General features: G+C 32.6%; 1 protein-coding gene across 1 annotated transcript in view; it reads left to right on the top strand.

Moving 5' to 3' along the window:
- LOC117207291 (division abnormally delayed protein) overlaps positions 1-26,109 on the top strand; it is a 243,951-nt gene that overhangs the window by 129,663 nt on the left and 88,179 nt on the right. The window lies entirely within an intron of this gene.

The following is a 26,109-nucleotide window of genomic DNA, read 5'->3' as shown; positions in this document are numbered from 1 at the left end:
TGTAATAAATAAATAATTAATAACTCGATGAATTAATGAATTAATAAATTAATGTATATAGATTTAATAGATTTATTATATAATAGATTTATTATAAAATATTTAATAGATAGATCATATAATAGACTTATTTCCGCAGCTATTTATGTTATTTTAATACAATTTTTCTCTAATATGATTAGACCGTGTATGCCTATGCAAATTCAAATTTGTACAAGAAATTCAAAGTACATAAGACTAGACTAGATTACTAGAGGAATGGCCTGAAACTGATTTGGCCCGCCTCTCCCAACGTCTCATTTCTATCTGGATTACCTTAGCTAGAACATTCTAATAAGACTTCCTACCTCTGAACCACTCCAACTAACGTTCATTATGAAAACTACATAGTGGTCGAAGTTACTCTAACGAATTATGATAATTAAAGAGCCTTTTTTACGTCGTTTTTACGACTGTAGTAAATGGCTTCGACGAAAGCACGTCGGATAATATGGAGAAACACATTAAGATTGTACAACTTATTACATTTTCAGATTGAAATGTTCGCATCATCCTTGGATAGACTAAAGATCAGGCTTCGTTGTACCTGATGTTCTGTAATAATGTAATTCTACGTTACGTATAGGTACAGGGTGTCTCAGTAGCTTTGTTACAACGCGATATCCTCGTTACTTTTAATAATACGATGCGATTTTAACGATAAATGCTTAAGGAATGAATTGTTTGGCTCGAAGGAACATATATTATAACGCGAATTATTATTTTTTCGTAGCAATATTTTTCGAGATTTAGATGTTTCTGGAATCTTTTTTAAATCGAACCTTATACGTACATTTTTATATATAACTCGATATGCTTTTTTATTGTCAGAATGAAAATACTAAGATCCGAAACTGCTTAGTTTAAAAGATATTTCAATTTGAATTTCATAAAATTTACTATATGAAAGACTAAACGAGGAAGCAAATTTACTATACTTTCTATATGGAAGGAAAACATAAATACAACGGTACTGCTGTGTATGTACGTCATATGCAAAAGATTTACAAAAGTTAAAGTTGAATTATTAAATTAAGCGGACACGAGTTTAAATTAATTCCAACACAAATACCTTAATATTCTTGTACAGGAATTACAAAAACGCACTGACTAGCTTATAAAAAAATAAGAGGTTTCATTCCTCTCAAAATCCTCCTCCTCAAAAAAGCTCGAAATCTCGAAACATATGACCATAACAAAAAAAAATGTTTCGCAACATATGTGTCTCTTTGAACCAAACAGTTCGTTCATTATGCGTTTCCTCACATCATTAAAAGCGACGAAGTTATCATCCTGTAACATAGTTAATGAGACATCCTATATAATAGCAAACATGAGTGTAATGGCCACGCGAACTGATCGCAGTTAAAAAGGAGCTCATCTACTGTATGAGAATTATTCGGAACCCATGATTACGCATCGTTATTCACTGACTATCAGTTATCTCGAATACGCTTGAAAACATCAGGATTCCCGGTATATTAAAGCATGAAATCGCTCAATCGGCGCGACTAGATCGAAGCCTCGATCAAAGAAAACCGACAAAGTTTCCACGTTGACGATAAATAATCGCGTGGACCACTTAGCGATCGTCTTAATTGGCACGGTATGCGGACTGATAATAAAAAATCGACTTGATTCGATAACAAACTCCCGGTGTTACGAGTACCGGCGAGGAAGCCAGTCTGTTCTCGGCTTCTTCGCGGCTGGAATTCCCGAAGGACACGTATTAAGTCTCGATGAGTCGGGGGCCGGGCCCGATCCTGGTCGTTGGCACGCCGAAACTTGAAGGAAGGAAAGTCAAACGGTGCGACAGAGGAAGAAAAAGAGAGGAAGGAGGAACACGTACAGGCGTAGGTTCGCGTGTAAGTACGCGTGCATGGAGAGAGAGAGACACTCGCGTGCAGTGATATAGAGGGAAAGAGAGACGGCCTTCCTTAAAAAGGGAGCCTGAGCGAACCTGTTATACCTAGTGATGGGACCAAGCTCGATATCTATGTATTTATAAATTCCTGTCAAATCCAAATTTCCCAAGCTGGATTTTACAAAATTTAAGTACTCGTAACATGATATGTAATGATTCGTTCATTGTATTATACTTGCCAAGTATTTTATCTTCACAAGTTAATTTCGAACCTTGGATCGAATAGTCGTAAGTTCCGAAAATTCATTTATGGCTACGTGTTCGAACAGATCGAACATCTTGCAAGTAGCGATGGAATCACGAGAGTCAGAAGGGCATCATTATTTCACTGAATTCTTCAGACGAATTTCGGAAAATTCGACAAAGTTATAGACAATAAACAGAATTCTAACAAATTTTATTTGAACGTTTGCAGCTATGCAAGTATTAAAAAAATGATAGTCATGAATAATAATTTTAAGCGAACGAAAAATTTCCCACTTATTCGACAGCTGTGTTCGATTCTACTCGAGTGTACATTTTTCATTTATCGAAGTACACAAAGAGTGTTCGCGTCTACTTGCGCCTGAAAGCACTGCTTCTTTATATCGAAATATTTAGACGGTTCAACTCTATATATATCGGCCAATGTTCGAATCTACCTTCGAGTTTGCGACGTATTTTAGCCCATCGCTAGTTACACCAGAAGGAACCTTGCACGCATCTAAGTGTTCCCTCTCTCTTTACGGTTAGCTTTGTTTCTCTTTTCTTCCCGGTGGAGCTTCCCGTTGTCTTTATCATTCCTCTCTTCTTCGTACCTCTTTACCTTGTCTCATGAAAGTCTCCCTTTTTTTCTTTTTTTCCCTTTTTTCTTTTTAAATCGTTCGTCTCTTTTCCCCTATTAGAGACTCCCTTTTCGTGATACTCGTTCTTTATCTTGGCGGTGGTTCGACGAAGCATTTCGTCCTTGTCCGTTTTGTTGGTTGGTCGGACGAACAACCAAGAGGAACCAGGATGGGATATGGAATAGTTGAATGGGAGAGGGTTGGCGAAAGGTGGGAGAATGGCAAACGAGAGATTGCTGTTGCCATGTGACTGCGGATACATCGACGACGACGATTTTTCCAGCCAATCGACGCACTTGCACCGGAACGATTTCTTCTTCTGCGTTCGTTCTTTTGCTCCATCCCTGCGTCGTTCCTGTTCTTTGCACCTTGACAGCGAGTTCTTAACGTCTTGTTAAGGCGTTAGTCACGTTTCACGTAGCAAATATCATCAGTCCGTGTGCGCGTTCTTTGAATCGAAGCAACTTGAGATTTAGAACATAACGAACATAATCTTGAAACATGAGACTTCTTAAATGAAGCACTTATAGATTTGCCAACGAACGACAATTATTCCTGACGATAATTTACGCGACGACGCACAATCTTACGAACGAGTTATTTCTAATAAAATTGATGAAATTATTCTGTCTTCGGAGAATTACCCGCTTAACTGTACGACGAATGCTTGCCACAATTGTATAGGGTGTACCAGCAATAGTGATACGATCGATAGTAGGATGATTCTACGTAAACAAAAGAAACAAGCCGGAAATATGTAATAACACTTCGTATGATGCTTCACTTTCAAGAAAATTGAGTTTGAAAATTTGCTAAGTGTACCTGAACTTGGTTAATTGCGGACTGAACAGGAATAAATGATAATCGGTAGCAGGTTATTCTGCATATGAAGATAAGTAAAAAATGTAGAATAACATTCCTTCGAGAGAAATAAATTTGAAAATTTATCATGCGTTTGTATCGGTCCAGTTCTTAACTAAATACGTTCAGACTCTACTTTCTTGAAAATGAGGCCTTAAATGGAAGAATATTACTCTACATTTTTCACTTACATTTTCGCGTTTAAAATTCCCTCTTGTGTGTTCCATCAGTCTTAGCAACTCCATGGGCGTACCATCAATATTGGGACACCATGTATGAAAATTTGTATATGCACAAACATATGTAAACTAATTATTACAGAAATACAATTAATTGTTAATCTTGATTGTATAAGAACAAGTACAAAGTAATTTGGTGTATTAAATATAACAAGAGATAACAGCTGCGGATAACAGAGAATGACATTACAAGACATTTAAAGTTCGTAAAAAGATTCGGAAAACCATTGCAAAAAAGAATATCAAATTTCACGACGTTTGTAAAATTTTCTCGAACACCTACTGAGAATTTTACTTTTTACGGCTGTAATCATTTTTAATTCTTTGCTTTCCATTGACTATCTAATTTCTGAAACGCAAGAATCATGACACGCATAACGACAGAGGACATTTGCCATGTCGGTAACATCGGATAAATGTTTCGAATTAATAGCGTAATTAATATATGTGCGATTAATTAAATCGCGGGACGAACGTCAACGGTAGCGCCGAGGAATATATTTAATCGTTTATGCGAGTATAATGAAAGACGGAGGAGCTGAATGTATGCTATAAAATCGTCGATAGACCATTATTCCCGATATGTATGATCCATGCGTGCTTGCTTAATCACTTTTGAAAATTAATAGCAACGTAACAATGGGCAATCAGTGGAGTATGGTATTGGTCAATGAAAAGATAATAAAATGGCATTCGATGTCTCGCAAATCGTAGCCTGGTCTGTTGGCTAATTGAAGACTCACGGTACCAGAATACAATACTGCACGCTTAATTGTCGTGGAGTTATCCACTTTAGTTGCTGGAATAAGCCTTCTGAGTACTTAAGACTCATGATTAACAATGAGTCATTTATTAATCAATGTTAAAATGAAAAAATACAGTTTTTATCATTGTTATTTATTTAAATTGCATTCTTATTTGATCGAAGGAAAATTCGGATTATGGGAGATTTTAAGACAAAAATGGTATAAAGCATAAAATTATTTTCTCTTTAAGAGCATTTTCATATTTGAATTATACGAAATAACTATGAAATACAAAGAAATTGTCGAAGACTGGAATAGAATTTGCTCCTGTATTTCTTTGAACGAAAAAGTTTTCTTTACGCTATACAGTTATCGACATTTTTCATTCGTTATAGACACGAGCGTTCAACGTTTTAACCACTTTTCCTATCAAGCTTCTTTTACCTCGGTCAGCGAAACTTGCAAAAAAGTTCATATTCACGTTTTAAGGTGTAAAGTTTCTTGGAAAATGTAGAGTTAACAAAAGAATAAGTATCTGGCCTTGAGAAAACAGATCGTGAGCAACGATGACTGGGTCGTTTTTAGCCCACTTTTTACCTCTTCTGAACGAGTTTGCCTTATTATTTTATTAAGGGTTATACGGTGTATTATATTATCATTTTATTCTTCAAAGTACTTCTACGCTACATTACATAAAATACAAGGACAGTAAATTACAGTTGGAAATTTTATTTACAAAATACATTTATTTATCGTAACTATTCCATCCTTAACGTAAACCTATGAAGCTATTAGGTTGTCCGAAAAGTTTCTTTCGTTTCATAAGGTAATAATAGATGAACAACAATTTCTGTTTTATATTATTTTATTGAATTGGATATGATTTATTTCGTTATATTTCTACTATTACGTTCGTGTATAATTCAATAAACTAATATAAAACAAAAAACACTGTGCGTCTATTATTTCCTTATAAAACGAAAGAAACCTTTTGGACAACCTAATATATGAAGATTATAAAACTATAAATTAAACATATTATGTTATGTAACAAAAATTATGGTTTCTATAAATTTACTAAGACTATGTTGCATAATATGTGCGTTCTTCCTTTTCCACGTACTAGACTATCAAACTGCATTCTTTAGTTTCGTTTAACGCTCTGGTCTCAAACGATTCAACCATAACTAGACGAGAGTTAAGTAGCGATAAACCAGAAAATGCTATAAAGTGGACATTAACCAGAATCCTCGAAGTTTTTATGTCTCAATTTGAATTTCGTTTCAACCGTTCGAATAAAGGATGTTTTCAGAGAACCTTCAGCGTAGAGTCGAAATGAAAAAATGCACACCAGTCCTTTCTTATTTTTCTCAGACTAAAAAAACCTTCTAACAATAGAGAAATACTCCAACGGGAATCTCCCTGACGTGGAATAAATTTTAATGAAAATTTATTATTTTTCATAAAATCGTGTTTTATATCTATTGTTATAAGAAATTCGTTATATTTGTTGAAATTACGAAAAAACGTCATAGCAGGAAGTAAAAATATAACGTCATTAACTATGAGACTAGTGGAACGATACTTGCAAGAATCTAAATGTGTGATTAAATTTAAACTCTTCAAATCTTGCTTACACTATGCTATCTTCAGTCCGTCAATCGAGGGTCAAGAATTTCGCAAATAAAACAATCATACAAATATAATTTAAGATGAAATTTTGTATCTGAAATTGTACTTTAGTGCCTCGACAGCAATGGTGTAGAATCGATATCTATCTAACAGTATTTCGCTGTATGTCGTCCATTTTCATTTCTGAACCTGGTTGCCCACTGAACTCTTGGCTAGCTTATCTGAAGCAGGGAGCAATTCCAGGTGCGATACCTGCACATTTAACTATCGCAATTCGATTTCAATCTCGCGATAGCCAAGCGTGCACTATCACGTCTCTGATCACGCTGTCATATTACATTGACAAGTGCAGTAACTCCGTTGACATAGCTTGCCTTGCTAGATCTTCGGATTAGCAACCGTATAAAGGTTTATATTATCAATTCAGACACGGAATGGTAACGAGATGATTCCGTTCCGACAAATATTGTCGTATATTGTTAAATGTGTCTCCTTATATACAAAATGTCTAACTTAAAGATAGTCATTTATTGTAATTCTGCTATGTATAAATTAATTATTAATAAGTATTAACTGTAATTACTCTAAATAAGTCCTGTAAACTAGTCCTGCAACTACGAGTGTACGAACCATCGCATTAAAAAGTAAATAACTACTAAATTGTAAACGTTGCCAGGAGTCGGATTAATTATTTATTTATAATACTAATTACCTAAGGACTTTGACAATAAACGTAAAGACAGCCATTTAAATATTTTTCTCAACTGTGATAATACAAAAAATAGGTATATGACATACCACTTGAACGATATCAGGGGATGAATACGTTACAAAGAATATTTTTGTCGGGGGAGAATTTGAATGTAAATAAATAAATTTACATATTTTTAGAACAAAAAAAGTAGGCAATTTGGGAAGGTATGTAGAAATTACAAATACTGATTGCAAATATATATTTAGTAAAAAATTAGTATGCAGCATGAATAGCGATTTTAATCCCATAGTAATAATTATAATCTCATTGTATATCGAGGTTTTGTAATGTTGGATGTTTATAAGTATTTTGTGATTCCTGTGAAATATACACACGTACTAAATATCTTATAATGTATCTTATAAAATATCTTAATTTTCAGATTAATTACAAAGCTTAGCCATGTATAATCATGATAATCGAGTCACATAAGAGTGTTAACGAAATTTCAAAATGTTTCCTATGTTCATAATATATTAATTTCATAATATATTCATAAATGTGTGTACAACTGTTCGAATACTTTCGCGAGCCTCTGGACATGTACTGATGCCATAAACACTGACTGTCTTTGTCAGAACGAAATCATCCCGTTACTATTTCGTGTCTGAACGGATAATATTAGTCAACTTTAAACCGGTCTTTTTTTCGTCCGGCTAATCCAGATTGGATCGTTGATCCGTTCGTTCAGTTACGGTGAACAAAATCGCGGGTCAGGTCGATGACTCGTTTACTCGCGTGCACAGTGTATAGTACCGTGCAGCCTATAGAGACACTTCTATGTATACGTAAAAAAAGGTCAGACCTGTTGGTCGTCCTTTGGAAAAGAGACTTAACACTCATCGAGCAAAAAGAATCGATTTCTAGCCGTTTCGATGTACTCGACTCGAGATATTCTGCAGAGTGGATTTTCAATCGATTCCAATCGCTCTCATAGTCGCGAAGGAATGGGAGACGAGAGGTGGAAGGAAAAAGAGAGTAAACGCGAGTAAAGTTTAACGTGGCTTAAAGAGATGCCGAATGGGCTGTTGCTAAACTCACGCAGCTCGTTCGTCTAGCTAAATTTAATACAAAGTTGATCGGCAATGATGAAAGAGCCAAGTGCCGTATTTGTCGTTCGTCAAACGTATAACGTAAAATTCGAATAAATTTTCTGTTCCCTTCATATAGTACCATATAGTAATGTTGAAATTGTCTGTATAAGTGTACACCCCTTTTCCTAAATATTAAGACATACTTCTTAAGTAAACCCGAAAAATCGTTAGGAAATTATCAAAACTTTTACGAATGGCCGTTTCATTCGAAATGGTAGACTATAAGAAAACCATATATTCGATATCAGCGATATTATCACTTTGGTATAAGAAAATGAATTCTATCCTTGTCTATGTATGCATGTATGACTATGTATGTATATCTGCTGTTGTGAACCGGTTTCATCGATTTTGACATCCACATTATTACTATTTCTTGTTATCTGGATGCATGCATGCTGTAGATTAATTTCACCACACAGATTCGAATTTTTACCAGATTTTTCGAAACGTTCTATCTAATTCATCTTCAATTTTATCAACAGGATTTAGATTAGGAGACTGTCGAGGCGCCAACACATAATTATTATAATTTTCTATATTATTGTAAGTCTTTCAGTTCTAACAAATTTTTATTTTTTACATATATTGGACCACGATATTATACGGGATATTGCGTGAATATAAAATTCTGGTTGATTAATCGGTTCCTTGATATTTTAGATTAATCGCCACGTTCCGTATGAAAGCAGCAGGTGTTCTAGTACTTATTACTTATGAACGAGAGCCTACATACACCATCGCTCATAAATATCCGTACGTTTTAGTCGAGTAGCAACACTACATGAATATAAATTAATGAGAAATTAGTGGCTAAAAGCAATACTTATTATCTTTTTGTAGTCAACAAATCATAAGGAAAATTTAGTTATTTGGTTTCGACGATATATTGAAACCCATTCCGTGATTCACTGATATATTTATTGGTTTTCATTATCAATATTTTTCAAATATTGCTAGCATCTAAATATTCTGCAACGTGTTGTCGTAAATTTTGTTGAAAACTCCACAACTTCAGGAATTTCATCTCTTTACTGTAATAATTTCTTCAGTACAATAATTTCTTTATAATGTTTGCGCTTGTGCTTTATAAAGTAAGATAATTATTTTTAGTATATAACAGCCACAGATATGTATCTATCTGCATATACAAACATTTAACATCTGATCTAAGGGGGGAATTCTGAATAGAAATTGATATATAAACGCATTATCTTTAGACTTTTAAACATACCATTTTTCTGCGAGAGAGGAGAACTACGAAATAAAAATTGATTTATAATTTCCGAATACTAAGAAAAATTCTGTACTAAATTTCAAATTTGTATGATTTACCGATTAACACTTCTTAATGATTGAATTTTGAAAAGATTTTTATAGAATTATTTCTTGAATTAATTGATATGCTTTTGTTCATTAAGAAGCATAATGAAATGAATAGGATTTTGGGACAGTTCGAGTATTTTTAGATTAAATTCAGGTTGCGTTTATTTTAATTTATATAACCAGTGACTTATTTTAAATTTTTATGTCCAACGAATACTAGAATATAAGCAAGTATATATTTATAACAAAGACAGTAGTCAATATTTAATTTGTACAATTTTTGAGTTGTAACACTTATGTAGCTTGAAATTAGAGCTCGTTATTGTTTAAAATAATTATGGGCTACTTTACTTATACCTATTTATATTTTTATAGTACTTGTTAAAAATTTTTTACTTTCTGTTTTAGTATTATAATAATTTGATAAGAAAATTCAAGTACATCTTTAAAAAAAAATGTATGCACATGTAAAGGATAAACCATAAAAATGGCTTTGAATTACACCTTTTGGTAGCTGTAACAAATATGTAACATTGTAGCAAAGAACAGTTTAACTTCTTTGATAGAAGACATTTCTAATTAAATAGTCTAAACAAAAATCAACAGAAAAACATTAATTTTATATGTGTAATAATACCGATTACATTTTAAAATATTACATTTACATAAAATATTACACTTAAGAAATTTATTTTCTGGTTTGGAAAATACGAATGGCGTTGATTTATTTAAAGAGATACTATCTACATTAAAAATCGTTTACAACCATTTAACTTAATCATGAACATTGCTCCATGCCTTTAATATTGAGGAAAATAATTAGGTGTCTTATTTCTTCCGAACTAAATCACTTTGTCCAATTAGTGTTGCGCGCTTTAATAGCATATTACATTTCTCTTATAATATTACTAAGTAAGAGATAAATTAACATTTCTTCTGATGATTAAATTAAATTACTTCATTCAATTATCCTATTATTTTTAATTTTATAATTTCCTTTAATTGCTTTTAATTACTATTCATTTTAACATCAAACGAGAATTATGTAAAAAATGTATGATTAACAAAGCAAACATAATTCTTTCACAGGAATTAATTATTCTTAGAAGTTTGCTTTCCTAGAATTGCGATTCCCATTACCGAAGATTGCATGGTAATTCTTTTGGCCTTCATAGCCTTAGAAGTTTCACGTAGTATGTCGTTCCACTCCAAGAATTTTGTGTGTGCCAAGAAATTGTTCCCTTATTGATTGTTTACAATCGAATCGACTACTATAAGAGATTGTCAAGACTCAATCGAAATTACAGGTCGAATTCTTATACTTTTTGGAAAGGCTTAGTTTTTTTTAGAAATATTAGCAATTGTAATGTTCAAACTGCGGATGTTCATGCATCTATGGAAATTTAAAAAATACAAAAGTGTACAGAATATACATAATAACATGTAACATATGCAAAATAGAGTATTCAGTATCTAGTAAGTGGAACAGTTCTTTCTACAGGTTTTACTATTTTCATTGCATTCATATGAACATAAAAGTGCACAAACATCCGCAATATAATCATAAGAATCTTCCCGAATTTACATTTATTTGAAATTTATATTCAAGTGTATGATTTTCTTTGTTGCAGGTGAGCGAATATTTTTGTCGAATTTTCTAGGTAACGATTTCTCAGAGTAAGTACGAAAATAATTCAGATTTCGATTATCCGTAACATGTATAATTGAGAAATTATAAGTTATAAAAGGTATATTTTATTTTAAAAGGAAACCAGTAACAGATGTATCGATTTTTATTAATTTTTATTACATTCCATATATTTGTTTATAATAGTATTTGCGTTATTGAGTTGATTGTTTTTTAATATAATACTATTCTTATCGTAGGTAGTAGCAACATAGATTCAACTTATTTCATGCACGCAGCTTTTTGCATAATAAGCGATAAAGTATATAAGGGAGAAATTTAATGCCGTAAAAATATCTGAGTAACCAGTAAGTTATATTAATTTTATATGAAGTATATATATATACAGGGTGGTTGGTAACTGGTTGTACAAGCGGAAAGGGGGTGATTCTACGCTTTGTTTTCGAGAAAATCGACTTTGAATTTTCGCTCGGTACGCGTGCACTTTATCACGTCCCATTATAACAGATCTCACTGTAGATCGTTGTCTCGATGGAAAAATTAAAAAAAAAATTTTTATTCTATATTTTCGACTTCTTTTTTCGCGTAGAATCACCCCCTTTCCGCTTGTACCAATAGTTACCAACCACCCTGTATACAAAATACACAATATATACCATATAAATTTAATATGACTTGTTCCTTATACGAATATTTTTACGACATTAAATTTTTCATAATTACAATAAATATTAGTACAATACATGTTCTAATATAACAAAAAAAAAGCAATTCAATAACACTATTATAAATCAATATGTAAAGCAACAATCACTCGGACACCGTGATTTCCATATATTAGTAGAGTCACTATATATCAAAAATTTCTCAAACATTCCGTATAATTATTAGCTAAAAACAATAAAATCATTTCATAATGTAGACATTGAAGAAATGACTCTTGCAAATTCGAGTTAATTATAAATTGGAAAATATAAATATAAGCTATAAAATCGAAATTGAAGAAAATAAACTGAAAGAGCTGTAATGGCTTATGTTTAACCACCTCTGATACTGTATGGTCATTCAAAATTCAAAAGAAAACAAGTTTTATGACAATACGATCTCCGATTATTTTGTATATCTATGACTAACGCTTTCCTGTTTCGTCGTTCATTCATAAAAGTATCAAGGTTTAAACCGTGAAATGTATTGGCAGGCAAGTAATTTTGCAATTCCTTTTTGCCATTATTCGAATACGTATCTTGTTAATGGCATTATGTACGGGTATCGGGGGCTATGCAAACGATATGCTTAACAACATCTAACGCGAGTAATAACTCGCCCAGTTATTATCTATCTCTCGTATCTGCGAGATGTAGCCGCATATAACCATGTACTTAATGTAATTATTTTATATGCAGTTTACGTGTAGACCACAGTGACGAACAGCGCTGCTTCAATTATGCTATATCGATTCTGGAAACAATGTTGCTCGACTGCAACTCATTCTTCGCCACGTATTCCTTCCATTTACATTTAACATTTTAATTGTCTAATTACTTTACACGAATTATTTTTGCATATAATTAACGCGATCGCAACGGACGATAAACCGCTACGAAATTGGATGTTGCTGAAGAGCATATCTTATTGTACTGAATCACGAAAGTAGCAACAGCTTTTCTTATTGAATAATCGTAACTTACTTAGAAACGCGTGTTTTCTTGATACAGAATTTACATCGTATGATTCTATTAATTTCACTAAAATCTATATTCACGACAGATTATTATCAAAGAAAATGAATCTACTATATTTTAAGACCAGTATAATAATTTACGATTATTGATAGCCAATTTACCATTAACCCGATGCTACATGAAAAAATAAATTACGAATGCACGCTTATATAATTAGCTTGTTGTTCTTCTTGTTCTTCGGTATTATAAACTTCAAACTATGATTGATTTATATAAGAGAGAAAAAAGACAGATCCCTGAAATGGTAGTCGATTAACATCAAACGAATGTTACGTGAACTAATTTGAACAAGGCCGTAGCAGGCATACTCGGAAATGAAATTAAACTAGTATGCTCGATCGATGGCTATCCCAAGACACACGAAGTTGATCGTGAACGTCTATAGAATACCTATCTCGGGAATATCATCGTGGAAAGTGTTCTAAGAATCGATTATGAGAGTTCAACGTACCAACCTACACTGAATAAGAGGTTTACTCGCGAAATATAGCGAGGAAACGAGGCAGAGTCCAATGGACTACGATCGATTCAGGGATACACACTGCTAGGATTCTGCTTGTTCGAATTCGATTCTCGTCTCCGCCTCTACGGAAGCTATACTCTGTAGTTCGCCACTGTAACTGTCCGCTTGTAATTTTTTCATTGTCCTCGTCAACTCGATGTACGGTTGTTCCAGTTCTATAGACTTATTTCGAGTTGCATCAACTCACCGGACTCACAATTAGCCAAGAAACTTGCAGCACGATCGTTCAAGCAAAACAGCGACGATACCATGCGATTGTAGTTGTTCCAAGTTTCCACGAGTGCAAAAATGCAGAGTAAAGTTACGAAAATTTCAGTTTACTTCGATGTAAGTACTAATTCAACAGTGGAGGAGAAGATAAAGAATATTTTCCATTTGTGTAGAGAAAAGTTAATAATTTTAAAGTTGAAAGTATGTTTTCAATTAATCCCATGTTTCTAAATTGTTTGATTTCGAAACATGTATTCTTCCATCTTCTTTCATCTTTCAATCTTTCGAAATATTGATTATCGTAATATTAAAATAATCAAAAAATATTAAATTATCGTTTGTTTTAACAATTATACCTTTGATTCTACAAAATTTCGTCGGCTAAGTCCTTCACTCTTGTACTTTTAATTATTTTATAATAAAATATTCTTCTTTTGTCATAATATGATATGAAAATTGAGAAATCGAAAATTAAAAAATATACTTATCACGCGTTTTTTCATGTGATCTCCAATTCCACGTTCTAAAATCTAAAGAAAAACAACTAAGATAAAATTACATAAACTATAGTAAAACTGACAATATGTTAAGGAGATTAAACTCTCTTAGTTTCTGTCACCTATGATACCACTCTCCAACTAATTTTGAACTTCGTTATCTATCCTTTCGTGAACTGAGCGGAATTTTCGTCTCGAATTAGATATGCATATTAGGCATATGAAGTGTGGTTTTTTCAAAGAGAAATTTAATCACGTACAATTTCTTCACAGCGCATGTTTAATCAAAATAATTTTTATTTGAACATCTTTATGTAACAGCAGTTAAATAGTTTTAATATTCCAGACGTATAACAATCATTCATTTCTTATAAGTTAAATAAATAATAATTAACAATTAAATTTTTTGAATACTGCTTTTATGTTTTTTTATAGTTTCTTCAATCTGAAGTAACTCATACATTGTCAACTTATAACTTACTGATACAACAGTTATAGGTGGGAAAGATGATTGCACACGACTATTGCATATTAATTAATTAGCCTCAGTTAAGTAATCAAATAGTACTTTTATTTGAATAAATAAGTTCAATGTTATAGAAACAAGAGATCTAGAAAAATATTCCATCAAAAAATATGAGTATGCGTAAATACTGTATTTTTATATTTTTTACATAATTCTTCTCTTCTCTCTGTTTGGAACAAATCCACCGAATTGAAACGTTGTAGTATAAAATAAACATTGTTGCATTAAATTATTTGCAAACTTTTATAATACTTGATCAAAGGCTTTCGTTATATCGCGTCTACGTTTTACTACTACGTTCTACATCTACCCATACACAAATATGAAATAGAACACTTTGATGGGATTACATATATCGGTTGGAAAAATGGAGAAAGATTAACGTTATGTTCTCTAATTTACTGAACGAAAATACACCGAGGTACCTCTTTCCATTAAATGCATAAATTCATGCTTACACATGGAATCCATTTCATATTTTTCGAGCGAGTCTCGTGAAATGTTACAAAATCAACATGTCAATGTGTCAACTGTTAACAAATACTCGTCGAATGCACACTTTGTCATTTCCTATTACACTATGTAGGATATTTTTCACATATAGAAATGAAACAAAAAAATATTTATATTTTGTCGAATTTTATTAATTAATTCAAAACAAAGTTGAAAAATTGTCAATTAATTTTATTTTTCTTTTATATCATATTTTTTATTATAATTACTATCATTAGAGAATTATTATAAAATACTATTAAACGTACGGAAATTCAATAATGACTTCATCATATCGAAACCTAAATCATGTTTTTCATAATTGAATTCGGAAATTAGTTAGGGAAAAAGACTGTACTATCGAATATATTATGTTAGTATCGTAGTATACGATATTAATATCGCGTATTAATATTAACGAATGTAATTCCAAAGTAAACGCCAAATCTAACACAATATATGTTACGTAAAAAAAGCATTGATACATATAAAATGCTAAGAAAATCATAGTTTAAAGAAGTTTATTTCCAATCAGCATTTCTCAATTAATTTCACACAAGTATCTCTAGTTGCATTTCAAATTGATTATCTACACACTACTTAAGAAAATGTATCTTTCGTATTCGAGGTAAGACCCTGATTTAAAATTCTGAAAAAAATCACTCCGGAATCACTATTCGCTCATCATCCAAATCGTATTCAAACAATCGTTGACCGCACGCGTAAGTAGAAGACACGAGTAATCTGCAATTAATATTCGAGCATGATGATAAGCTAAATTCTCGTAAAGAGGATACTGTATCGAAGAACGTAAAAGGTTAACGATTTCACGGAGAACGTGGATCGAAAGGCAAATCTGGAAAGAATGCGGTCCGTTTGATGAGAGAGAAAGAGAGAGAGACTTTGCGATGGGGAAATGAAGCTCGAGAGGTATATGTATAACTGGCGCGGCACGGCGATCGTCTCGACCTCGAGGCCCAATCGCGAAGTAAGGTAGGAGCGGGTTAAACCGGAGTAGAAGCATTGGTCCCGCAAAATACCGAAGTACAATCGATAGCGTTCGAGTTTGATCCTCGACTACGGTCGGCGAGTCAAAGCGGTTTGCAGCGGCGAAGGATGTGTGGAATGCAATGGGCGCGCCACGGGGTGATGTTCTTTCCTCCACCCTTTACCTCTCTCTATATCCTCTCTCTCCTCCTTTCTTCTCTTCTATACTTTTCTCTTTCACTCCCTTTTCCCCTTTTATCTTCCTCGCTCCTCGTCTGCGATTCTTCTTCCTTCGTTTCTTCTGGCCGTTCTTCCTCTCTGTCTCGCAGTGTGTTTCGTCGTATCATACATAGTACATGTACATACTTCTACCATCATATTTTTCCTTCTCACTCTAGCGTTCGACTAAAAACACCTGGTCGCTTGAATATGAGCAAATTTGTTATTTCAATTTTATTTTACTATTTCCGATAAATTGCAATCTACTTATTCAGCTGAAACACACGCGATATTGATTCAATGCAAAATCGCGAAATTACGCTACGAACAAAGAGGGGAGAGAATCTGTGCAGAGGTGATCAAAAGCTAATAAAAGTAGAGCTTTTGCCGTTTATACGTGACGACGGTTTTTATCCCCTATGCAATTTGTCGCAGATTGTGCATACACGTAGCTAATCTAATTTGAATGTTTATGGTTTGAGTTTGGAACTTCCGTTTTAATTGAACACGCGATGCACAGAGCGATATGTAATGCAGTAAAAAATGAATGCTCCCTCATGCGATTGTGAGTGCGAAGCAAAATAACAATTTCTCATATGCAATTTCATCCGAAAAACAACACTATCCTCTGATTCATAAATTTTCAGATTATTCGTATTATCGTTAGATATCACCGACGATATAATTAAATAATATAAAACGAGTTTTTATGATAATTTACCATACAACATTTTTATTTATATTTACATTTACGAATATACGGTGATTTTATAAATATTATATTTTACGCTCATATAGATTCTTAAAAATATTATTTTGTATATTTTGTTTTTATCGTGAGGTGTAATTTTATATTAATTTAAAATATAGATTATTGTAATTATTGTTTCTATTTATACTTTGTTAGTCAAGTCACTTATCGTAAAAGATTTGAATTATGTTTTTTGTCTCTATTTTTCCAACAATCTTCGCAACAATTGAAAATCTTCCTGTGTACTATTAGTTTATTTTACTAGTTTATTTTATTGCAATATTATCATATGTGAGTAACAACTGAAAATGAAATAAATAAGTAAACTATTTTATAATGGTAATAACTACTTAAAAAGTAAGGTAGAATATAGCAGTGTTTCTATGCCAGAATGTCTATTTGAAATAAATCAGAAATAATTAAATTATAAATTATTACATTAAAAATTTGTCACAAGCTTCTATAATCTGAAATTATTCTATTTTCAGTTAGCAATCTTCATCGTCATGCGAATATATCTTACATTAAATTTAAATTAACTTATATTAAATTTATATTAATTAATTATCACGTTCATACGAACCAAATTTAACTACATGTTTTTACTCTTTCGTCTTACAATTTTTCTATAACATTTAAATAAGCTTTAACTATTCGCTATTATACATAATTGTATTTAATAATCTTAGGCAAGAAGGGAAACCTGAGGAATTAAGACTAAGACAGAAAGATTTACAGCTTTAATGAGGAAGTTGCAATATATAACTTGTACTTTTTATACTTTCTTTTATGCTTCTATACTTTCGAATATGAAAGCTATACCTAAATTTATTACTATGAATTTTAATTAACTATAGATTCATAATACGTTTGAAAAAGTTTGATTTAGTTGATTTCTCTTAGCTTATTCAAATTACTGGGAAGTGGACCCCCCTGTTTGCTCAAACAACTCCCCAATTATGATTGAAGTTATATTCTTAATTGAGGGAATTGAGTCTGTAATCCACACAATACACATGATATTATATGTAGAACACAGGAGAAGAACATTATATTTATATTTTTGTTGATTCTTTCATTTTAATGTTACTTTTGTTTTCGAGCAGGAAGATTTTAATACCACATAGTTAAAATCGAAAGCACTTTACGTATTAGGTCCACGGATGTAAGTTCTTTCAAAACAGTTGATAAGTTAAGAAAATTTTATGGGAACCAAAGGTACAATTATCGATATAATCGATATTTTAATATTATATCGAGCAACATTTTAAAAATTTTCAGGAGTATAAGACACCTTTATTTCAAAATTGATTGACCAGATAAGTGAATTTTAGAACCGTTTCCCTGTAAAAAATATGAAATTTCACTTCTAGACTTCCCCTTTAGTCTTCAGATCAATAATCAATAATCAAGCGTGTATTCATTCAAAATCACTAACTCGCCCATATACAGGATCCAACATGTTCACCCCTGTGCCAGCATCCATTCTCAATATGCACATACACATCCCCATACGAAATACAAACACTTTCACTTTCATCACCTTTATATGTCTGTATCAACGTCGTCTCCGCCGCTTTTATTCCCCTTTCTGTTCCGTGCTCCACGGTTCTGGTTATCATGGAGGTACACGTAGCCACCATTTGTATCGTTACGCGTACTGCGCGTATAATTACGTTGTTTATAAAGGGTTGTCCCCGGAGCGTAATAAATACTGCCTTTCGCGGGCCACCGTCGTTTCACGTAAAGGGTAGGAGATTCGCCGCGTGGCCTGCAGCAAAATTTCGACAAGAACACTACTACATCCTAGGAATTCTTCCTGTCTTGGACGCCCCTTGCCTTTCCGCCCGCTCAACGCTAAGAAGACGAATTAAGTTAGTTGCTCGACTACTTTGACGATCATTCGCACGGTTAAGTTTCGCGGCCGCGGTTAATTCTGCCGGGAGGTTTTGCATGATCTCGGTCTAGCCGGCGCTGGCGGCATGCTCGCATCTGATTCTTGTAAATTGGTTAAATCTAATTCGCCGGGTTTTCATTAAATTGATTAAGCGGTTAATTACACGACGGAATAAACGTTGTCGAGATTTATGGGTATCGTCGCGTTAAATCCGACGATCGCTCTGTTGCTGTTTAACATTAGCATTTACATTACCGTCCCTGGTTAATTTGTGTAATAAAAACAATATGTAAATGTCAGTAAAATGTATAAATTTCACGATAAACTAGTGATTAAAAACAATACGTGTCGTCTGCTTGAACGAATAGATTATAAGATTAGGAATTAATATACAAATTATAGATTCGAAACATTTATTACTAATAACGTATCGTAATTATCTTACTAGCGTACTGACTATTGTAGAATATTACTGCTTGAGTCAATTTTAAAAGATGTTTCTTCGTCAAATGAAAAATTTAGAATCTAAACGATCTAAGGATGAAGAATTTTTTAAACAATAAAACAGTTTCATAACTGCGGATCTTATGTATGCAGAATGCATGTAAATTATAAAAGTATATATAATAGATACCTGAAGTAAAGAATTCATTGTAATATTTAATAGGTGATACAGATCTTCATTAAGATTTCATTTTTTTTAATTGCGATCATAAAAGTATACCTATTATTTGCATAAATATTTGGTATTGGCGTTGTATACTGATTTCATTGTTGATGATAATTATAATTTACACGATGATGCGAATCGTCCATTTATCTCCTCTCATTGTATCCAAACGAATTTGCATAAAAGCAATTTCAGCTGAATCAAATAACTCAATGACTTCATTTGAAATTTGCTTTTCTGGAGAATATAATGGTAATATAAATGGAATTAGCAATCGTTTTATGAGATTAATGTTCGTACGACGCGACGATTGAAAAATGAAGTAGATAACGATATGTCGATTTCCATTTCTTTCTAGATAAAAGAAAACATAATGAAATATTGAGAATAAAGACAATTTAACATAATATTATCAACCAATTTGAGCAAAATAAGGAGAAGTTAGTATAGTTCATTCGTTAATTTTGTATGTTAATACAATTATATAACAAACTGTATCGTGCTTTTAATATACACATATACAATGTAAAATATTAATATTTTAATATGTAATATTCACTTGAATTTTATTAACTTATATATTCATTATGAATTTTACGCTTTTTATGTGTCTTCTTGTACAGAAGAATTTTCTAAAAACCTTCATATTTTTCGTTATCATTGGGTTTTCTTTCCCGTTATCATTTTTGAATTACTTGTTATCATTTGAATAATTCGTTGTATTCTTATCAACATCTAACAATCTCTTAAAATGCTATAATGAAAATTATTTCCTGCTCCTGTTTTTTTTTGTTTCCTCTAATTGATATCATGCATTAATAAATTTTTTATTTCTTACAAATTAATAGAGATCAATGTGATTTCTAAATTAGCAAATATCATTTGAATCCCATTAAACAAAAAAGTTTGAGATGAATTGAAAAACTCTAGAAAGCTTATTTAGTATCTAAATCTGACTATTCGCAGCATGCAATAACAATAAACGGAATGATTGGAAGATCATAAATTATATGTTGGAGAAGCGTCTATAGTAGACTCTAGATTACAATGTTAGGGGGTTATCCTGAAGTTCCAAAGGGGCTCCGACGTCCTTTCGTCTCCGACATATATATAATATTATATTATCTAGCGAAGATTACCTATAGATTATATTAATTTTACAGATGCGATTCCCAAACAAGATAACTACTCGAAAAACTTAGTTCTTAAAAATTTGAATAATTTCGTCCAACGTGATGAGGACAAAAATGTATGTAACAAGACCATACGTAACTTCGAAACTACTTGATTAAATGGCTTACTTGAGACGAAACGACAAACGTGATTTAGATCTTTCCGAAAGAGAAATTCTTTTGAACAAAGTTGGATATAGCAAACTGTCTTCGATATGAAGCTCTACTGTAGAAACGAAAAGCATAGTGGCGTGAAATAGCCGCGAGTGTCTATTGTTCGAGGGTTAATGGAATCGTTAATAACGAGCATCAGTTTCTCCGGAAACGCATCCCGTTGGTCGATATCTTTCCCTTCAGTTTGCATTACGCCGTGGAACGTGTGCCAACTGGTGAACGAGTGCCTCTGACGTCAACTCGGTTAAATTGGCTGAACTTTGAACTTGTGAGTAATCGGCCTGTCGTCGTTTCTCGCATTTCGTTCTTTATCCAGTTGGTCGAAGTCGAGGGACGAGTACACGACAGCCTGCGAAAGAACTCTTCTTTTCTTTTCTTCTCTTCTCTCGAACCACGTCAACCAGTGACGTGACTTATAAATACTATTCCCTGCACCTCGGCTTCTTCGAAAAATCGCGAAACACCATCCTTGGAGAAAGTCGACGGGAAAGTTCGATTATCAGAACCAACACATGCCAGCTCCGAGTGACCGTGTTAGAGTTTATTCATGCTCGTTCGCTTGAATTTGATCGGCTCGAGTGCCATCCTAGTAAATGGGCAAAAAACGTTACCAAGAGATGATTAATTATCCCGTAACTTTAGTCCCCTTCAAACTAAACGCTCTGCAAACTTTTCATGTTTTCGCATTTCAGTTAATTACTGCTGACGTTATTTGACGTTACCAGAGACAAAAAAAAATGTAACGGATAATTAAATTATAGGTCTATCGTGTAGTTGATGACGCAATAGCATGTAAAAATTGGGTTTCATTTTTTTTTCTCGAGAAAATTATACCTACAGCAAGTCAGGTAAATATCGTCGACTTTGAACGATTGAAATCATTTGTAAGGGTTTCTAATCTTTGTATTTTTAAATACAAATTTCAAAATCCCTATTAATGATAACGTAGACTGGAATACAAGTAAATTCTCAGAGAAGTTTTCTTAAAAAGTATATATTCCTTATCCTTATGGAATAAATAAAACTGCAATTTGTCCCTTGATTTGCAATGATCCAGACCTAAGGGATCTAGATCTAGGATCTAGGATCTAAGGGCTCCAAAAATTGTATCTGTCCCAACATCTTCTTGAGAAGTCTCTACCATGGGTATATAAATATAGTCAATTTAATAATCAGTATTATATATATATTAACTGTGGTCTTCGCTTGAATTGATTTTAAATTCATGCATGTTCCAACACAATTGTGATATATGTACATTGAAACTGCAGAACTGAGTATGTTATTTGTTCCAATAGAGTTGTTAACAACATTTCGATTGGCTATACTATCGGAAGATTGGCTGTAACATTAATATGCATCAATCAGAAATTCAATCTCTTCTTCTTCCAACGTCATATATCACTGGTATTAGAGAGACAGCTTCGTTGCTAGTGCACGCGCATTTATTAATTTTACAAGACCGGCGACGACATGCAAATAGATCAATCGTTAACCAGATGCTAGGTCTTGAAAACAAAAAATTCGTTCTGCAGTCACGTCGCGTCGTCAAATGTGCGCACGTTCGTACAGATGAATGCCCTTTTCGTGAGCGACAAAACTGTTGCGCGACGAAACTGTTGCGCCACAAAACTGTTGCTCGACGAAGCTTTTGCATGACAAATTGTCACTAGTGCGGCGACTCTTATTGGTAGATAATTAAAATATCATTTTCGTGAGCTAGAAACTGGTACCGATACCTAATCAGAGCTCGAGTAGCTAACACGAAGCAATATCGTAGGTACACGTAGACGGTTGATATCTTACACGCCGTGTCGCGTGTCCTTAGCGAAAAATACAAATATATATATCACGATGCGAAAATACAGGATTAAATACACAATTGCAATTGCCTATTAACTTAACTTTATACGCTTAAGTTATTTGTGGTTTAGAGTACAATAATAATATCGTATCCGCGATCTACAGGAAATTAGCGAAATCGCGAAAGTGATGATGAGGAATGTTAGTCGACAATCGGGAATTGGCCCGAACATAACAATGGCATTGCGATTATTGGATAATACGAGAGCCTACGAGTTGCGCGGGACGTATGGGAAATCTTAACTGGATCACTATGCATACATAGAGACAGACCTCTGCAAATGGGGATAATCTGTAGTTCCTGCTTAGGCAATGCTTTTGTGCGGGCGGTTCGCATTGAAATCCCCCTCTGGTCGGAGGGACCGGCCTCGTTTGTACCTGCACAAATCAAATGGGTTTAAACAACGTCACGTTGATAAATGAGCCTTTTGACTATGCCCGGCCCGGGCTAAAACAGACAAATTAATTTCACGTTGAAACTAGGTTCCGTTCTCCTTATCGAGTTTCGACGCGCATTCATGACGCGCTTAGTATTACCTCTATCTCGTGCCTTCGTTTATCGAACAGTGGAACGTAGTTTACAATTTCTGAATAGAATCCTTGAACAATTTCGTTTTGTACAGTGATTGACATTTCTTGTCAGAAAGTTGTCATTCCTTGTTTGATATATTTGCTAGTATGGAAATACGGTTATCACCCTGTTAGACATGATTTATAAATTTGGTGACTATAAATAATTAATAGAGTTCAGTAAATTATATATATAATATTTTTTCCCAGTTCTTCATTTTAATCCTACAAAGTTATCGCATTAAGGAAATCATGTGAAATTTCAATCAGGGTTATTCTTGCACGATGATATATCGGCTAATATGCAATAGTAGCGAAGTAACAAATAACAAGTTGGTAAGTAAGAAGTCGCAGCTGATAGATTTCTTTCTCATAATTTTCTAACGTTCCATCGAATAGTATAATCAGATAATTTATAATTGGTAAAATTTACTAGTAGAATTTAATTTGTTTTATTGCCAAACTTTTGATGTTATGCAATTAAATTTAATGATACTAGCAACATATAAACTGTGACTCGTAAAATTTACAACTAATAGTATTAGTTCAATTGTACAGGAGGATAGACTTTTTCCTTGTTTGAAAAATCAGTAATTTACATGGAATTAAGTGTTTTATTACTCTTCAGTATTAAACAAAAGGTAGAAAAATGGTCGTTTACACATGATATTATTACGGAACTATGATATTAAAAGAGAATTCGTGTGGGATTTTCATTCCTGACAGCCTTCAGAGGTTAAATGATAATGACTGTTCCAATACTTTGTCCACTGCTTTATTTTACTTTTTAGGACGTTTTATCGAAACATGCTGGATATAGAAATGTAACAGTTGCATTAGCAGTAGCTATTATTTAGTATTAATTGCTTCAACATAACGTATGCTTCAGTGATGGCAACTGCTTAATGATTATCAAGTAAAAAGAAACAAAGTTTGCGTTCTTGCTATTCATGGTTTTGTATTTTACAATAAATATTTATTTGTAATATATTTTTCACTTACCTGCGATAAACATTAGTCATTCATTGTTGTATTGCTTAATCCTTCAAATACTTGATTATAAAAAGGAAGTAAATATTGTATATATAATTTAAATCTAAATTATTTATAGTCACAAAATTTGTAAATCATGTTTCCTATTACATAATAAATAAGCAAATTCTACAAAGGATTTTAATCTTTCGGAATGTTAAGATGAAGATTATTCACAAATAGAGTATGACTTTTTTATAATTTTATGATTAATTTATGATAAAATTTAACATTTTGCTTTATTATGTTGCTATATGACTGACCATGGAGATGATATAGTTAATAAAAAATATCGAAAGTTGTAAATGTAATACCAATTAAACAAAAACCAAACGATAAGTTTTCTTGATCATGTGAAGTTTAATGCAAATACTATTGCAAATTTGAAAGAATTCGGTGTTATATATGTATGTAGCTGTACTCGGTTCTATAAAATTGAATTCATTGTTTCTGTCCGAAGTAATAATGTAATGGCTGTGTAATAAGAAGAAAATGAAAATAAATTTAAATAAATATTTTAATAAATAGTTTTGATAAACATAGAGGACACGGTTTCTCGAGACGTGTATAGAATTAGTAGATAATCACCAATTATAACGTAATGCAAACACAAAGTTGCAATCAACCGAAACTAATTTCGAAATATCGAGTTTATTATAACGCAGAGAGAATTTGAAACTCTCCTTTGAACAAAATTCGTTCCAGATTAACTCGTTTATGGCTCATCCGTTTCCACGTAAAGCTCTTTCCACGCGGATTAATCACGCGTCGAAGACAGACAAACCAACACCGCCGCCTCCACATTATCCCTCATCATCTTAATAAATTTGACTTTCCGTGTCGGTTAATTATTACCTTTCTACATGAAGCTATGAATAGGACGAATAGATGTATTTTCTGCACCAGAAAAGCATTTTTATTCGAGACAGAAATAATTTACTTTTGAATTTCGTATAATGACTGACATTATACTTTTTTTAGTAAAAGTCTATGAATATTATGATACCACTAGTTTTGATTTTACATTGAGACTAAATCTTGTGAATGACACCGATATTATTTAACGATAATTATTGGAAAACTTTTTTCCAATTCTGCCAGACATAAGGTAATCGTAGTTACGTAATAGTTAAAAACTAAAAACCGAAAATATTCGATTGATTGAAAAGTTTAAGAAAATTTTAATAGCAACGTATGTTCGCATAATTAATGTATATCATTTTTTTAAAATAGTAGTTTGACCATTTAGCGTGTAATTTCACGAACCGTTTTTTGGAAAAATTTTTCGACAATGAATTCCTTCAATTTTCTAGTATATTCCTTTACGATTAAAGACTTCTGTCAAAAGTAAGTGATACCTGCAATCTCTGTGCCCAATAAATTAAAAGATAGAACATTCCAGCTAAAGTTTAACATTTGTATTTAATACTGTATTCTGTACTTAATATAATATTGTAATACTATACTATTTCTATTATAACGTTGTTTAATCGTTTTTTCCAACAACGCGTAGTGAATCGTGATATAATAATATCAAATTATAAAAAAATAATCGCACCCGAGTATGTATTAATTGCTACATTTAATAACCCAGTAAGAAAGATATTTGTTTAAATTTGATATTTTATTATATAACAGAAATTCTTAATCGTACCGCGGATATCCGTGCGTATTTAAATTCTTATAAATACAACACA

This window comes from Bombus bifarius, unplaced genomic scaffold (assembly GCF_011952205.1).
Source record: "Bombus bifarius isolate JDL3187 unplaced genomic scaffold, Bbif_JDL3187 scf7180000008026, whole genome shotgun sequence".
NCBI lineage: Eukaryota > Metazoa > Arthropoda > Insecta > Hymenoptera > Apidae > Bombus > Bombus bifarius.
The sequence above is the reverse complement of the archived record's forward strand: the minus strand, read 5'-3'. Positions and strand labels throughout refer to the sequence as shown.